Raw genomic sequence first — 16417 nt, forward strand, 5'->3', positions numbered from 1 at the left:
AAAAAAAAAAAAAAAATAGCTGGTGTGAAATATTTCTAACATGTTTTGCAAATTGCAGAATTTCTGAAGAGGTACATCCTTAGGATACAATCAGTTCTTTTAGTAAAACTAAGATATGAAGATATTTGTTCAATTACTATTTGCTGTTTATGTCCTTCTTATATAAAACCCCATTACACAGCCTGTGGTAACCACTAGAAGTTTAATATATTTTATTTTCATGGGTTTCTGAAGTAATTTGACTCCAAACTTTGTCCTTATATTTTTATTGAATATCTGATTTCTTAAAAGTAGATTTAGGATTTTTTTAAAATTTAGGCACAGTAGTAGAACCATTTACAGTAAATGTATATTCAGTTAACTGCTTATGTTGAAAACAAGAAATTGATATGTTACAACTTGTTATGGAGAACATATAGAAGAAAAAGACAATATACAATTTAGTTGTTCTTATCAAATGATGAATTCCTACTTATAAAATAGAATTTCTAAAATATGTGTGCAAAATAAACATAGATAACACGGATAATGCACACTTGTGATGTATCACTCAATTATTTGAGGGAAAGAAGTCACCATTTTCTGTTTGTGTGCACTTTTCTAATCACATTCCTTTACTACCTTCCTTCTTCAGCAGTAGTCTGTCTTGGATTTATATACAATCTCCCTATCTTTCTTTATAGTTTTGTGATAATATTTTAATCTACAAATAATACATTATTTAGTGATGCATTTTTTATATTTTTGTATAAATGAAATAATACTTTTGTTCTTCTCTCTTGCTTTTCTAAATTATCACATCATGTTCCTCAATTGTGTTACAGCCTGTAGCTATGATTCATTTGTTTTCAGTGATCTAGATTAGAGTATTTCCACTGTATAAATATATCATAGTTTACCAGTTCTCCTGGTGATGGTGCATATTTGTTTTATTCTTCATAAAAATGTAGCTTCCAATAACATATTAGTGTTAATTTAACACATACTCGGATTAAACACTTAGGATAAATAACTTAGTTTCCTAAACATATCAGAATGAAATCTGAATATGGTCATTTTATCATATTAATAATAAAAAGGAACTTTTAAAAAGCCAAATGTTATTTTAAAGTATAATTTTATTATTGTACCTTGGACACAATTCATTAATTATTTGTTAAATATATATTTTTTTTATTGTCTTAGGTGATCTTGGATCTTGGTTTTGTTTTCTCCTTTATACAAGATTCAGCATTGCCTCTTACCCTGTCTCAGGTAAATAGACAGTTTCTCTTTTCTCTTTTCACCCTTAAATTGATACTGAATATGAAATTTTAAAATGAAATCAGTTACATGTTGATAAACTCAGACATGGTAAATCTCAACAACTATGAATACTTTGAAGAATGTATTTTAATATCTATAAATTTTAACTGTGATAATTGATGTAGAATCAGTGCAGTATCTTAACTAGGCAGCAATTGAATATGTTAGAATTTGACATGAACAAAGATAATGTGATAAATTATAATTCCCCAGGAAATTAAGTTGTTTCATTAATTAACCATGGTTAGTTCTGCATTCCAGTGTATTTTAAAAAATAATTCTTTTTAAGTTAAAAATGTATAAAATGATAGTTAAGAATCTAAACTACTTAATTTTAATATTTGATTGAAGTGTTTGTGTCAAATTTTTTAGCAAAAGATTTTGAGACAATTATAAAATTTAATTTTTTTGACAATTAAACATCCTTTAAGTGAAAAGGAATGTACTGAAAATAATAATGGTATAATATTACATAGTATTTGTCAAACTTCAGTGTCCATAAAAACAGATGGATGGACCTCATTTCTCCCATCCAAGTAGTAACCAGGCCCAATCATGCTTAGCTTCTGAGATCACAAGGCCAGGCATATTCACAGTAGTATGGCTGTAGACTGGACCTCCTTTCTTAGATTCTGATATAATAAATTTGGAGTAGAACACAGGAGTCTATATTGCTTCTATTTGCATAATGGAAATCAATGTTCTAATATAATCATATAAATTCTTTATTGCATGAAATACCTTAATTTTGTTAAACAATAATTTTTAAAAATCTGTCATATACAATATTTAATTTGATATTTGATCTTCTCAGATAACCTGGAATGACATTGTCCTCTTTTTGCCAACTAAAACAAACAACTACAGTGAAACTCAGAAAGATTTATTTTCCTAAACAAGTTTTGAGCAAATACAGTTGATATTCAACTCATGTCCCTGGTTTCATATCCTGTACTTTTGAATCTATATAGTAGGTTAGAAAGGAGGAATCATAAGACTACTTCTGTTGCTTCCTTTTTATAACTCAATTGCCTGCTTGGTATAAGAGTACAATGAGGAATTATTTCAGCTAATTGGCACTCTTGCTGGATCCTGTATGAAGACATAGACTTTGTTTCCTAGAAATTCTAGAGAAGTATATATTAAGATCTTTACTATTTATACAGGAAAACTTTTTATCCTCCCTAGAGAAGTAAAGAACATCTTTCTAGTCTCATTGTTCTTGGAACAATTAATTGCCAAGTTAATTCCATTAACTTGGAAGTTGCACTGGCAAGTGACAGATAAAAGAGATTAGACCTACAAGAGGGGTAAAGCTCTATTGGTTGAGGAAAATAGAAGATGAGATGGAAAATAGTTTAAAAACATGAGTAATAGTGTTGAGGGGTACTCACAAAGGTGACATGAAATTTTATTCAATTTAGTTGCAAAGAGAGACAAACAGAAAGACAAGACAGTAGAATTCAAGCAGGTAGAAAACAATGAAAAAATAATCTTGGATAATTAGGAAAAATACCAGGGTGATTAAACTGTACAGTAAATGTTTAAATTAATAAAGTGTAATTATAAAAGATATTTCCATTATTCCCCCTCAAAATACTTAAAGTAGTCCTCCTCACTTTGAACAAATTCCATTGTTGTTGGCAATGTGTCTTCTACTGTATTGAGTGTTTTTAATTAAAGTAGTCACTGAATTGTTGGTCAACTACATTCACAAATTTATCATTTCTTTAAGTGTTAAGATTCCAATCTTCTTTAAATAAATGATGATGTTTTATTATCAGATAATTGCTAAAAAGAACATTTCTCTAGAAACTTCTGCCTTTAACAGAGTACTCAAGACTTTAAAATTTCCTTTTTAGGAAACATTTTCAATACTACAATAGTCAAAGTAAAATTATATTTTGTTATCATTAGCTGAGTTGATTAAATCTTAAAGGATGATTGGTTATAAAGAATAAAACATTTGCTATTATTAGAGATACTTTCCATATTAGAATGATTCCAAATTATATTTGGTGTTATATGATTCAGAAAAATTTTAATTAGACATAAAAGCTAATCATAGAAACTAATTTTTAAATAAACACTTTCCTTCTCTTTTAACATCTAGGGGTTCTTTGAAGAAAATTTCTTAAGGGAAGAAAGGAAAAAAAAAAAAGAAACCTTTATCAGAGAGGCAGATGAAGGCAAGGCAAAAAAAAAATAGGTCCAGGGATTTGGCTCAGTGGTTCCATCACCTGCCTTGCAAGCACAGGGCCTGAGTTCAATACCCAGTACCAAAAAAAAAAAAGATAGCTCTCTTAAAGAGACTACTATTCTTATATTATTATATCCCATTTTACTGGCCACTGACCCTATACATTTAATAAGAAATATTGCTTTTATATACTATTATTTTTTTGTCACCTTACCACTTTTCTTCCTAGATTAAACACTTGAAGGGTCTCAAGTCAAAATTGTGTCAAATTCATTCCCATGGTTAGACTAGAGTCTAGCATGCTCAGTAAATTTTTACAGCCCATTGTGTTTGATGACATACAAACACAATGTCATCTTAAGTACTATTTTTCTGTAGTATAATCCATAAGTCTTACATTTAGATTAGGGTTTCTCAAAAAGGTTATAGACAATTTGGGTTGTAAGATTATTTCTTTTAGGTGTTTGTCCTGTGTAGTGTAGTATGTTCGACAACACCCTTGGCCTTTACCCCCTACAATAAGCACTTCTCACTTCAAGGTGTAACAACCATGTGTGTAGATATTCCCAGATATCCTCCAGAAGAAAACTAGTTATCTTGCTTTAACATTGTCCTTATATTAAACCAACAAGATAGACAACAACAGAAATATTTTCCAAGGGCCAGGGATTTAGTTCAGTGGTTCTGCCGCCTCCCTTGCAAGCACAAGGGCCTGAGTTCGATCCTGGTACCAAAAAAAAAAAAAAAAAAAAAGAAATATTTTCCAACCTACTCTTGTTCAGGCATAACCACAGTAAGAGCAAAGCAATCATCACTAGATTTTCAATGACTTACTAAGGTTGGCAAAATTAAAATCCAGAAAAGGGATGGTAAAGTCATTGCAATTTTTTTTTAAATTTTGTAGGTAATGTTAAGAACAGGACATTTTGAGTCATTCCAAGCTAGATTTGAATTTCTGGTTCCTAGACTTAATAGCTGATCATTATAGACACTTTAATTAAACTCAGTGGGTTTTGATTTCCTCATTTCTGAAAACAAAATTTTTTTTGTTTTGATTTGTTTTTGTTTTTTGAGATGAGGTCTCACTATGTAGTTGAGACTGACCTGGAACTCACTATGTAGCCCAGGCTGGTCTCGAACTCACAGGGATCCTCCTGCCTCAGCCTCCTGAGTGCTGGGATTACAGGCGTGCACCACCACGCTTGGCTTTGGAAGCACAAATATTTATTTGATAGTTTCATTTTTAAGCTTAAATGAGATGATTATATAATATTAGAAGGCTTAGGCTGGGGAATTAGCTCAGCAGTTCCCTGGCCTGCCTTGCAAGTGCAAGGACCTGAGTTCAATCCCCAGTACAAAAAAAAAAAAAAAAGGCTTAGTATGAAGGATCTCAGAAATGGTAGTGTCTTCTGTAGGCCAAAAAAAAAAAAAGAGGTTAGCATTATTAGGCATGATATTTGAAACAAAACAAACACGATACTTATATAAAATCATGATATCTTAGTATTTAGAAAACATTTGGCATTTATGTTCACCATTCTTTGAGAAAGAGCTAGAAAGAGCTAAAAGTAGAGCAGGGCCAGAAAGACAGAACAAGTGTCAGAACATATTCTATCAGAATAGACTGCTTAATAATTTTCTGCATGGAAATAACAGGTAAAAATTGATTGATTCATAGCATGTAAAATCATGGATTATTTGCATACAGTAACAATGAGTTTTTTTCCTAGGATCTGAAGCAACTAAGACAATGCAATGTTTGCAGGAGGTGTTCAATTTTTTAATTTTTAATAAATTTAGTATCACATACCTTCTTATAACATTTTTCCCATTAAATTTATTGGTACAGTTACATTCATCATTGGGATCTTGTACCTTTACATGACAGGTCTTGGTTCTCATTTTTTCCCCATACCCCTGCCCTCCCTTCACCCCCTCCTCCCTTCCCTATTTACAAAACTTTATTTCCATTTTTTCATTTTCTCATATTTTTCTTTTCCCTTATTTCTCTTCTATAAGTAGCTGCTTATATATATCAAATGTCAGATTCCAAAATACCTGATCTTTTATTCTACGTAAGACCGTTCCTCCATTCTGCCTGTCTAACTTTTAGTCCATCCTGGGCCATTTTATCTATTACTTTACTTGTTCATTTTCTTGTATACTTTATTCTTTATTTTTTATGTGGATCATGGGTTCTTCTAATTTATTTACATTTCTTTTGAGTGAGGACTAAATAAGTTATGTTCTTAGTATATATTACATTATTGTCTGAAATATCTTTCAATTTTTTTCCTTAACATGAACTACAGGAAAAAATTAAACAAATATTTTGCTTTACCTTTGGGCCTTCAAAACTATTCTTATTTCTTTCTACATTTTACTGAAAGTGTACTTTAAATCAACTATTCAAAATATTTCCCATGAACCATTAATTTACTTTCAATAATTTAATTCCTGTAACTATTTACTTGTCTGTCTTCTTACCTTTTTTTTTTCTTTTCCTGTTCCAGGAATTGAACTCAGGTCCTTGCGCTTCCAAGGCAGGGCACCAAACTGCTGAGCTAAATCCCCAGCCCTGTCTTCTTACTTTTGATGGCCCTACTAAAATGTTATGATATAGTTACTGTAAACTGGATATACTGTAACAAGAAATTATATTTCAAAGAGCTCTGTATTTTAAATGATTTTATTCATTTTTGTCACACAAAGCAATAATATGATGCTGATCAAAAGTGCTTTTTTAAGGATTTTTTAAACAATATTCCTTTAGGGAGTAAAAATTGACTAGTGCTTCTCCAGAGTCTATATTTCAAGTATTACAACTTAATTTTTCAATTCACAGACAGTTGCAAAACTGCTAAAACAAAATATTTGAGTATGTACACTTATATATGCTTCTGTATGGGTTATCTATTTATCTTTACTTTTTCTACACTTGATCTTAGCCAACAGGCTGAGAAGCAATGTTATGTTTACCATTTTAACATTATCTTAAGTTGTCCATGTATTTTTAAGGAACACGTTCTTACAATTTAATATATGTCACATAGTATTGTCTTTCTTTAAACTTATGACTAACAATTGACTCATTTAAATTTCTCATTTGAAATGACTATAACTTTAAGAACATTAATTATACAATAGTAATATTTTTTGTATCCTAACAACAGATTCATGCTATTGTGACCGATGAGGTGCAGAGAATGTGGGGAGGTCAGTTGATGAGGAACTCTGGAGAGGGAAGTCTTCAGAGTAGGACTGTTGTCAAATTCAGTTTTAAAAAGTGTGTTTTCAGAAGATATGGTGAGAAATTTTGTAGAATATCAGTTTCAGTACTTTTCTTTTTAATTTCTACTGTGAATCTATGGTGAAATTGACATTTAATTTACATTATATCCAGAAACTTACTTAACTAAAATAAATATCTCATGATTAATATTTTAGAAGATATTTTTTAACAGTTATCTCTATAATCCTGGCTGTAGTAAAATTAAATAATTAATGTGGTAATAAGTAATCAATAATTATTTTTAAATTTTATTTTCTGAGCTATCTTGAGAAATGAGTAATATAATTGATATATTGATGTAGTATCCAGAATTATATTTATTCAGAATTCTACAGTGAAGGAATAGTGAAACTCCATAGACTAATTAACCCATTACATCTCAATTAATAGCCTAATAGTGATTGGTTTACAAAATTTTACTTATTTCTAAAGTAAAATATTAAAATTTTATCATATTTTGATATTAAATGTCTTTAGTTACTGTATATGAGCAAATGGAAGTTATAATCAAGGCATGTTTACACACACACACGTGTGTGTGTGTGTGTGTGTGTGTGTGTGTGTGTTTCTATAGTCCTGAACTTCCTATTTCTTCCTATGATGTATCCAGGAGCCATCTTTTTGTACAAGCCTTACCTTGATAGTGAATTGACTTTATTTTCCTCTAGTAAAATAATTTAATACAAACATTAGAAAAAATAATGCAATTAATAAAAATTTAGTGGATTTCATTAAGGCAATTCTATTTTAAACTTTCAAAGCTTGCATTTTGAAATTATTTAAGAATGCCTTCATCTACTGTTTACTCTTGTAAATATTGAAAGATAAGGGAGAAACATGAAGACCAAATTGCCCTCTGGAACTTAAGTTTAGGTTTATGTAGTAAATTACTGGAGAATTGGGGAGGGGAGAGGAGGAGTGTATGTGTGTGTGTACACATGCATGCATATGGCAGAGGAAAATTTATGGGTTGGAAGTAGGAAAGGTATGAGACAAGACAGTGTTTATAAGGAAAGGGGAAAGTTGATTTTTGGTCTGGGAAGGAAAAAAAAGGTAGTATTGTTCCAGTAGAGATAGTTTAATACTAAAGGAGAATGAAAAGTAGTATTGAGTTCATCCTGTGGAGTATGCAGAACCCATATCATTAAATATTGTGGACTACCTTAAATTGTGTAAGGAAAGATTATCATTGAAATGATTTTAAGTGCCAAGGGATAAGGGAATGAGCCTGAAAGCATGGAAAGTCTGTGGACTGGATGAGTTAGACTAGAGGGTTGCATAGGCTAAGTCATTTCAGCACCCAGTTGCCCTTGGACAGCAGCAGCTCAAAGGCTTGGACCACTGTTACAAGTGCTTTTTCTCTACATTGCTCTTTCCTTTCTTCTTTAATTTCTTTACTTCTTTCTTTTTTTCCTTCTCTACTCCTCATCCTCTCTTTAAAAAAACTTGCATTTCTTTCTAACTGTGTTTAACCACCACATTCACCACAACGTCACATTAGTATCATTCCTTCCAGTTGTTCCTTGACAGGACAGGATAGTATAGATTTGAAGAAAACAGTAGTTGATGAAGTGAGTTCTGGATCCCTGCGAAGGTTGAGGGGATTGTGGGAAGGGGCAGTGAGAACAATGAACAGTGATTTAAAAAAATTTTTTTAAGTGCATTCTGATAAGTTTATAGTTTTCTGCCTTTAGTGCTTCGTGCATCATGTGGAAGGTACATATGGTATAGGCTATAATTCTTGAGTCCCTTTCAGTGGCTAGAGAGTCCTTAATCCCTTGGGTGTAGCCAGGTATTTCTCAAGAGGATGACTTGAAAAATGCTTGTGAGATTGCTAGGTTCGCTACAAAAGTCATATGAGCCGAACAATATCCAATGAAGAGGGGATGGTTCTTTTATCCATCTAGGTGCCTTTAGGTGCCAGTTTCCCATGAAGCCCTTTGCACTTCAGAATATTCTCAGTAATATCTGCAAATCATTTTCCTTTGAAGGAAACAGTTCTCTCTGGCCGGCATGCTTCTCTGAGGTTGGAGATGCAGCAACTCTGCATCAGACATATCAGAAGCAAAAGAAAAGAGAAGGGAAGGGGAAGGGGAAAGGAAGGGGAGAGAAGGAAAATAAAAGAAAAGAAAAGGACATTTATTTTCAGTCCCATTCACAGTAATATAATAATTGACCTAACTAGTGTCTGTTGAATTTGTATAGGTATCACCCTGTACCAGGCGTTGAAAGGAGCAGAGGAAGAGTATGAAGGCAGCTGTGCTGCTGCTAGGTCACACTTTCCACTGTAAGGGGTTAGCAGTAAACCTGAAAGGAATTGAGGGATGATTTATTTACAATGCTGTACACTTTTAACATGCAATCTAAAACAACAGAAAACAGCCACATAAATACAAATAATTTTAAAATTCATAGAAATATATTGAGTTAGGGAAGAATAAATACAAAATGTGAAGAGTTTTCTGGAATTAAGGGAAAGGTTTAATCTAAGAGAAGATGTTCCTTATAGATTTCTGAATACCAAGCTTTTGGATCCAGAGCTGATCCTTTCTGCGTCCTGTGTGTTCTTTTCTTTAGGTGTTTAATTGCCTGGCATGTTTATCTTAATTATTCCAGTGCACCTTTAACCTAGACCTATTAACTCAAAGGCTATATTTCAGCATGATTCAGAATTTTGAGAAGTTTTTTCTGTATACATCAGTGACAGAAAATTGGGAATTTGTGTAAATTCTCAGTAAGAACTCTTAGAATGGGAAATTAAGTTAAACATAGCTTAATCAAAGAACATGATATAAATAAAATTAAAATACAAAGTATATGCTTGCATTACTGTACATCTGAATGCAAACTAAAACCTTTCACACTCCCATTATCCTTTGGTATAGAAGCAAGTGATGTTCCCCTTCCCATCAGCAAGAGTTCCAAGCTTGATTATATTAATCCTAATTACCTCTCTAGGCACTATGCCATTTCTACTGGTTAAAATGCACGTCTTAATTTTGCTTTAAATATAAAATAATTGAATTTGAAAATCAAGAAAATTATTAGAAATAAACAGCTTTCTCATAAATTTCACAATTATTTGAAATATATTTGTGATTATATATTTTAAATGAATCCATTAATCTCATTAGAATTTTTACAAGTAAATCTTTGCAAATGTTTTCAAATGAGAACCTTATTGCAACTAAATAACTTTTTAATCGACCTAAAGTAGACTTGTTTTATCAGTAAAAATAATATGATTCAGTTTTCAGAACCAAATTTAAAAATGAGTAATGCTAAAAGGCAACTAGTAGTGAGACCTTCCTCCCTAATCTTCCTTTTATAGACCTGTAACATCAACAGTGTATTATGGCATAAGTGATAAAGTACTTTTTAAAAAAGGTTCAAGGGGGAAGTGGGAAGGGTGGGGGAAAAGAAAGAAGGGAATGGAATTAATATGAGAAATAAAAAATGGAAACAAAGTCTTTGTAGATGGGGCATTTGGAGGGGTTAAAGGGAGAGCAGGGAATGGCGAAAAAATAAGAAGATGGATTATGTAAAAGTGCAGATTTCCAACAATGAATGTCATTATATTGTATACCTTAAATGTACCAATAAAATTAATTTAAAAAAGAAATGCAAATATTCAAGCCCTATGTTTGACCTTTAAATCAGACCCTCTGGAGTTGGACCTCAGAAATCCACGTGTTTACAAGCCCTCCATGTAATTCTGATGCATGCGAAAATTTTACCTTTTTTTTTTGAGACCGGGTCTCACTATATAGTTCTGGTTGGGCTTGAACTCACTGTGTAGTCCAGTCTGTCCTTGAACTCACAGCAATCCTCTTGCCTCAGCCTCCTGAGTGCTAGAATTATAGGCATAAGCCACCATGCCCAGTTTAGAACTATTGTTTTAGAGCAATCATTTTATCCTGTCTCCTGGGATTGTGTGATTTTTATGATACGTACTGGCTAAGAGCATGAGGTTACTTGTATATTACATGTAATGAGGCACTTTATTGTTGCTTTTCTTCTCTCTTCAGGTTTGTTAGCTACTTTGTTCAGTGATAAATTGAAAATTTCTACCTTTGCTGAACAATCAACTGAATATTAACTCTACTGCATTGTAAACTTGACAGTTATCTTTCTAAAGTAAGTCCTAATTCTTTTTTCTTGTGCAGTTTGTAGGGAGGGGTAGAAGGGTTGAAGGGAGGGCAGAGGAATGGAGAAAAATAAGGACTAAATCTTAATTCTTTTCTCATTCTCTTTGAATATATATAAAACATATCTATCTATCTGAAAACAGTGACTAAGATCCCATTTTCTTCCCATGCTCAGAGGAACCATAAAGTTTTTGTAGAGAAAAATTATATTTTATTTATTATACAAATATCCATTCATCATCATTTGTTTTCCCTTACATTTCCAGATAAATTTAACCAGTTAAATAATAGAAACCACTTTGTTTTGAGTTGAATATTATTTTTAAATTTTTATTTCTGCATGTTTGGAGTACATAATAATTACATTCATTGTGGCTAGGTTATACATTTTTTACTATTGTCAGATATATTAGAGGCATACTAATATTATTAACCTAAATGGAGAAATTAACTTGAAAGTTAATATACTTGGAAGAAATCAGTGTTCAGAACATTTAAATGATGTGCAATCATGAAATACTGCTGCTCTTCGTATTTTTGAGAAGAATTATTAGAAATTTCCAGTTTGGGCCGGGGATTTAGCTCAGTGGTTCTGGTGCATGCCTCACAACCACAAGGGCCTGACTTTGATCCCTGGTACCAAAAAAAAAAAACAGGAGGAATTTCCATTTTTGTACTAGTTCAGGCTTATGTTGCAAATTATTGAAGGATTTTCATCTTGAATTTTGGATATTTAGCCTATGGAAATATATTTTATTTTTTTCTGCTTAAAACTCCACTTTCAATAACAGAGCTGTATTGTACCCAACACAGTACTATAAACAATGAGGATTGTTTTGTTGGACTTCATTATTACAATCACCCATAGTTTGTATTTATCTGTGCTTTTTAGTTTAGCAAATTCATATTGTTTCTCAACAAGTTTTCTATTTTCTGGCCTTTGATACATGAATTGATTATGCTATATGATGTTTGACACTTAAGTGCTAAATTATAATCCACACATGTAATATTTACTACTTTAATGTCATATTTGAAATTTGTACAAACATTATAGTGGTATTATAAATTTAATGAAAATAATAGCTTTTTAAATGAAGCATACCTTCATGATCATATATTGATTATCCATGTTAATAGAAATGAGCTTTGGTAAGGGTATGTGTAAAATCCAAATCAAGACAAATCATCTATGTTATTCCATTATAACATATTTATTTATATATGGTATGCTCATGTGTTTCTTTATATGAATTCATGTAAGTGTAAGTGTGTAAGTGTATCATGGTTTTATTATCATAAGCATGCTTTTCTCTATGGCTATTTTTAAAGTTTGTAACTTGCCTTTCCTATATATATAGTGGTAGAGGTGATCAGTAAGATGGTAGTTCGCAATTCCTTGTTTAGTAACAATTTCTAAACTTAATAGAAAAAAACCTTTATTTTATAAACTAGCTTATGTTGTTATGGCAAGAGAAAGGTGAAATTTAAAAACCTAGTAGGTCATTAAAATTTTGTTGTTGAAAAATGCATGTATGTTAAGCAGCAATACCATTTTCCCACATCATAGCAAGTTGACCTTATTCCTGTTTTTTTTAATTAAGAAATACTAGTACTGTATTACTCTATAGGTTTATTTTTTTCCTCATTGAGTTTATTGGTACATTTTAGGTATACAATACAGTTACATTCATTATTGGGATCTTGTACCTTTACATGACAGGTCTTGGTTCTCACTTTACCCCTTGTCCCTGCCCTCCCTTCACCCCTCCTCCCTCCCCATTTACAAACACTTCATTTCCATTTTTTCATTTTTCTCATATTTTTTCTTTTCCATTATTATCTTTCCCCTACCCTTCCCACTTTCCCTAGCCCCTTTCTTTAGCCCCTAGCCACTTTAGCCCCTTTCTTCTTACTATTTCACATTGTCTATAGGTTTATTTTTAAAGGTTTCTGTATATTTCTAAAAACTACAAAGTTTACAATCATTAACATAGGTAGTCAAGTGGCAACTGTAAAGTTGTACACTTATGAACTGATTTCCTACACCACTTTCTTCGTGTAATAAAGTTACATTTTCTACTACTTTCCTGTCTTTGCAAGACCTTTTGCTTTTGTCTAGAAGCAAAATTATTTCCTCCCTCTTCTTTCTCTGACAAATGTGAGTAGATCCAAGATACTAAATTTGGCTTCCTATATTTTTATTTGAAGTTCCTCTTTTTTATCAAGGCCTTCTACATTCTGGAAATTAATTAATCATGTTTAATATTTGAATTTTTTTGCACATATAAAGTTCCTGGCAGCTTCCATGTGGAAGATAATATCTTCAATTCTATAATCTTAATGCAGTAATATTAATATTCTTTATTTTCACACCATAAATGGTTTTTACATGTGATATTTGGAAAAATTATTCATTATTATTCATTTGCCTAAAATCTTGAAGCCAGGCAATATTACCAACTGTTCCATTTTCAGATTTAGAATTTGAAAATAGCATTTGTTAGCTTCAAATAATTCAGTAATAATTCCAGGAATATAAATATAAAGTGAGATTAGCTGGGATTGTAACTCAGTGGTAGAGCACTGACCTAACAATTTGGGGCCCTAACTTCACTCCCCAGCATCCCCCAAAACATAAAAAGATTTCCAGTTCTTTTGCATTTCTACCAATTCACATAGCACATTGCTCTTTCCAAAGCGCAAAACACACTATGCAAGTCATTTCATTTGATGGTTAAATTACCAGAATCCTAAAACTTGATGTATAGTCAGTTCAGTCCCTTCATCTTTTTTTTTTCTCTCATTGAGTTTATTGGTACATTTTAGGTATATAGTACAGTTACATTCATCATTGGGATCTTTTTACATGACAGGTCTTGGTTCTCATTTTTCCCCCTATCTCAGGTCTCCCTTCACCCCCACCTCCGTTCCCTATTTCCAAATACTTTATTTCCATTTTTTCATTTTCTCGTGTTTTTTTTCTTTTCCCTTATTAGCTTTCCCCTATCCTTCCCACTTTCCCTACACCTTTAGCCCTTTTTTTTTCCTATTTCACATTGTCAATTATCTCATTAGGATCTTATGTACTATTATAGTTTTTCACACCAGATTACTCAGTATTTACACAGGTGTGACTTATTTATTCCACTTAGGAGTATATCCTCAATATGTATCCATTTTCCTATGAATGACTAATTTCTCATTCTTTATGGCTGAGTAGTATTCCATTTCATAGAAAAACCACATCTTCTTTATCCAGTTTCCAACAGATGGGCAAATGGGCTGTTTCCAAGTTTTAGCTATTACAAACTGTGCCACTATAAACATAGGTGCGCATATATCACTGTGATATGATTCTTTTAGTTCTTTTGGAAAGATACCCAGCAGAGGGATGGCTGGGTCAAATGGAACCTCTAGTCCCAGCTCTTTGAGGTATCTCCATATTGATTTCCACAGTGGTTGCACCAGTCTGCACTCCCACCAACAATGGAAAAGGGTTCCTTTTCCCCACCACCCCATCAACATTTGTTATTGGTTGATTTCTTGATAACAGCCATTCTTTGTTGGGTGAGGTGGAATCTCAGTATTGTTTTCATCTGCATCTCTCAAATGATCAGTGGTGTGGAATGGATTAAGAGAGACAGTCCCTTCATCTTTAAGGACTGATTTGGATATTTACAAAGCTGATCAAACAATACATTTGTAATTAGTGTGTCTTAAAACAAGCAATTCATTACATGAGGCATTTCATCACAATAAAAATAAATATTGAATCTTTAATTCGTATTTATCAGGATTTTTAAAAGACAAACAAAATAGATTTAGTTTTATCTTCACATTGATGCAGATCTTCTATTGCTTAATGAGGCTTTCATGAAATGTTTGAAATATGTAACTGTATACACATATCAAATAGGATAATCCTATTCTAGTTCTACTGGAGATGTATGTAATTAAATTCTAAATATTTGTATTGTTCTGATAATGCACTAGATAGAAAAAATATGAGTGACATTTACATAATTCTGTCATAAATATAGTTTTTATTCCTGAATTATGGAAAGAATACCTAATTCCAAAACTATGTCCATAATAAACTTTATTCCTAGATTTATTTGCTTGTATAGATTAATAGGCATTCATGAAGGCCCACATAATCACTGTTATTGTACCTAATTATGTCTAATTGCATTTATAGTGTTTACACACATTATAAAATTTTATTTTCCTCACACCAAATATAATAATTTTGGAATATATTATATTGTACATCTTACATAAATATATTTAGAGCTCAAAAATCTTAGGTTTTTAATATTATTTTTGTTTTGGATGCAAATTTATTAGTTTCTTTCTTTCTTTTTTTTTTTGATACCGGGGATTGAACTCAGGACCTTGCACTTGCAAGGCAGGCAGCAGAACCACTGAGCTAAATCCCCAGCCCCTGGTCTCATTTGTTTTTATTTTGAAATGAAATTCATCATTTCATTCAACTAATATTTCTAACATTTCTTAAAAGAGGCAATGAATTAGATAATATTGTTCTCAAGGAACCCAAGGAATTAATAATCCAGTTGAGTTAAGCATGGTTTGATATTTGTAGATTAAAGATGTCATATATTATTTATAAATAATATGACATTCAGCCCATTGTATCTAGCACACATAGACAAACTATCTAATGTTTATATTTATGACAGTTTTAACATTTATTAGTATATTTTGCTGTGCATTATGTTTTTCTTCATGCTGGTGAGTAGTTCACATACATAATACATCTTAATTGTTTGTATTTCCCCTTGTCCACCCACCTTTACACATCCCTCCCTAGTTCCTCTTACCTTTGGCAGAGGGTATATCTCTCTATTTAATGATTGGGTTTCTTATAGAAGAGAGACCATGTGATCATTATGCTTGTATGTCTAATTCATTTTATTAACATTATGATTTCAAGGTGCTTCCATTTTTCTATAAATTTATCCTTCTTTTTGGCTGACTTGTACTCCATTGTTAGATAGATAGAAAAACAAATATCTCACATTTTTCTGTCCATTCATACGTTGATGAACATATCGCCTGCTTCTATAGTTTATGTATTATGAGTTGGGCAGCCTTAAAATGACGTTTTTAACTGTTTCAAGAAAATACTTAAAAGAGGAATAGCTGGGTGGTCTGAAATTTCAATTTTAATTTTTTGTGGATTTCTGTACATATTTCCATGATGGTTATATTGCTAACATTTACATCCTCGCCAGTATTTTCCATTATTCAATGTCTTAATAGTAGCTATTCTTTCTGCAATGAGGTGGAATCTCAGGCTTGTTTTAACTGGAACTTTTTTCATGATCAGTGATGTTGAACATTTTTTCACATATTTATTGGCCATTTGTACTTCTTCTGAGAAGTGTGTATTCATTTCAATTGCCCATTTTTTATTGTGTATGGGTTTTTTTTGTTGGTCTAATTCTT

The 16417-nt window shown here is 31.8% G+C and overlaps 1 protein-coding gene across 1 annotated transcript in view; it reads left to right on the forward strand.

The window, feature by feature from the left end:
- Positions 1-1187: 1187 nt before the first annotated feature.
- The window catches only part of Tent5d (terminal nucleotidyltransferase 5D), a 24587-nt gene continuing 9357 nt past the window's right edge, over positions 1188-16417 (forward strand). The window contains exons 1-2 of the mRNA XM_010605022.1: positions 1188-1254; positions 10826-10934. The gene's annotated coding sequence lies outside the window, so the exon portion shown is untranslated. The remainder of the gene's footprint in view (positions 1255-10825; positions 10935-16417) is intronic.

Source organism: Fukomys damarensis, unplaced genomic scaffold (genome assembly GCF_012274545.1).
Source record: "Fukomys damarensis isolate Sample0158 unplaced genomic scaffold, DMR_v1.0_HiC HiC_scaffold_39, whole genome shotgun sequence".
In the NCBI taxonomy this organism is placed as follows: Eukaryota; Metazoa; Chordata; class Mammalia; order Rodentia; family Bathyergidae; genus Fukomys; species Fukomys damarensis.